The sequence below is a fragment of the Hydractinia symbiolongicarpus genome, chromosome 1 (assembly GCF_029227915.1).
Source record: "Hydractinia symbiolongicarpus strain clone_291-10 chromosome 1, HSymV2.1, whole genome shotgun sequence".
NCBI classification, from domain to species: domain Eukaryota; kingdom Metazoa; phylum Cnidaria; class Hydrozoa; order Anthoathecata; family Hydractiniidae; genus Hydractinia; species Hydractinia symbiolongicarpus.
The window spans coordinates 34,028,105-34,030,604 of NC_079875.1; the positions used below are offsets into that span (position 1 = coordinate 34,028,105).

The 2,500-nt window shown below is 35.9% G+C and overlaps 1 pseudogene; it reads left to right on the forward strand.

Annotated features, from left to right (window-relative positions):
- The window catches only part of LOC130620290 (large subunit ribosomal RNA), a 7,097-nt pseudogene that overhangs the window by 4,548 nt on the left and 49 nt on the right, over positions 1-2,500 (forward strand).

Genomic DNA, 2,500 nt, shown 5'->3' on the forward strand with positions numbered 1-2,500 from the left:
TTGTTTTTTTAATTCGTTTTATCTATTCTTCGTGTACCTAGTGACGGAACGGTTTTAATAAAGAAGAACTGTAACATACAAAAAATGTCGTTGACGGGAAATAATTCAGCATGTCAAATTTCCGTGAAATAGCAGAAAACTGAAATTCAACTGCTTATTTTGATACAAGAACAGCCTCGTTTGAGTTCTAGTTTTTTTAATTCGTTTTATCTGTTCTTCGTGTACCTAGTGATAGAAGGGTTTTAATAAAGAGGAACTGTAACATCCAAAATATGTCGTTGAGAAGAAATACTTCAGCAGATCAAATTTCCGTAAAATAGCAGAAAATTGAAATTCAACTGCCGGTTTTGATACAATAACAGCCTCGTTTGAGTTCTAGTTTTTTTAACTCGTTTTATCTATTCTTTGTGTGCCTAGTGACAGAACGGTTTTAATAAAGAAGAACTGTAACATCCAAAATATGTCGTTGAAAAGAAATACTTCAGCACGTCAAATTTCCGTGAAATAGCAGAAAATTGAAATCCAACGGCTTATTTTGATACAAGAACAGCCTCGTTTGAGTTCTTGTTTTTTTAATTCGTTTTATCTATTCTTCGTGTACCTAGTGACAGAACGGTTTTAATAAAGAAGAACTGTAACATCAAAAATATGTCGTTGAAAAGAAATACTTCAGCACGTCAAATTTCCGTGAAATAGCAGAAAATTGAAATTCAACGGCTTATTTTGATACAAGAACAGCCTCGTTTGAGTTCTAGTTTTTTTAACACGTTTTAGATTTTTTGTAGACCTGAAGAATACATATGTAAAACTGTGAATATGAAGTACCACGAGATAACAACATCATAAAACGATGTTATGGGTCGCGAAAAATGCTAAAACGCATCTTTTTCCTTGTTAAAACAGCAATTGTGAGAAATTGGAAACGCTATGATTCTGCAACGTAAAGTCAAATGGCAATTATTTTCTCCAGGCGTTGAGAGGTTAACGTGGTGAGTATTTGTGTAAAATATTGCGTTCAATAATAATTGTGCAAGGCCAATATTGCATGTTAAACATGCCAATACGTGCGTTTTCACCAAATTAGGGAAAAATCGGAAAAATCGGAAATCCCGAACGACATGTCGGATTGGCTTTATATTTGGCACAATGAACCATCTTGACATGACAAAGGTTCACACGAATTTTTTTTCAAAAAAACGCTGACGTCAGCATTTTATTTGGCCTTGAATGTTTGACATTTTAGGGCTTCTGGACCCCCCGCAGAGCCACAAATCGGGAATTTGTGCTCCTACCCGGTTTTAGCCTGAAGTGTTTTACATATCTGCCAAAGATTTAAGAAATACCTTCAATATTTCAGAAGCTATAGCGATTTACCTGTTTTTAAAAAGACCAAAAAAAGTAAGGCCCCAAAACAGGTACTTCCGGTTGACCTTTGACCTCCAAATTTTGCATGGTAATAGATCTCCAAATTTGCTACCATGAAATTCTTGTCCGTTTTTTATAAAAATGCTGACGTCAGCAGTTAAAATTTTTTGAAATTTTAGAATTTATGAAGGTTTGACCGTGCACTTTGTGACGTCATAAGTCTGGTTCTAGCCAAAGTCACACAAAAATATTCCGCCATTTTTCTTAAAATGCCTTTGTTTATAAGTTTGCTTTTTATGATTTCGTTAAAACGTTGTAGTTACTGAGAAAAAATTGTCAAAAAATGCATGTAAGAACCGTCCTATACAAAACACACTGGACGGTTTCTATTGTCAAAAACATTAAACTGTTAATAACATGAGAACGAGGCTTTCCAGCACCAAGGTTCTACAGGCAATTTTTCTTCTTACTAAATGGCCTATCCACTGACAAATATCTGCATCTACTTTTAAATGTTTCACAAAAGTTATTACTATTATATAAGTAAAATGATGACATTATGTTTAATAAGAGAGTATTATCAGATACGTATGTGTGAAACGGTGAAGTCTTAAGTAATAACTGGCTTGTGGCAGCCAAGCGTTCATAGCGACGTTGCTTTTTGATCCTTCGATGTCGGCTCTTCCTATCATTGTGAAGCAGAATTCACCAAGTGTTGGATTGTTCACCCACTAATAGGGAACGTGAGCTGGGTTTAGACCGTCGTGAGACAGGTTAGTTTTACCCTACTGATGAAGTGTTGTTGCAATAGTAATTCTGCTCAGTACGAGAGGAACCGCAGATTCAGACAATTGGCATTTGCACTTGCTTGAAAAAGCAATGGTGCGAAGCTACCATCTGTTGGATTATGACTGAACGCCTCTAAGTCAGAATCCGTGCTAGAAAGCAATGATAATTACCTCTGGATAATCTTAGGCGAACAAGAATAGAACGGCTTCTGTCGTTCCTAAGTCCCAATGCACTGAGTCGGAGAAAAACCGTCGAGGTGCTGCAACTATCAAAATCTAAAATTTCCAGAGATAAATCCTATGCAGACGACTTAAACAAGAACGTGGTATTGTAAAAAGTAGAGTAG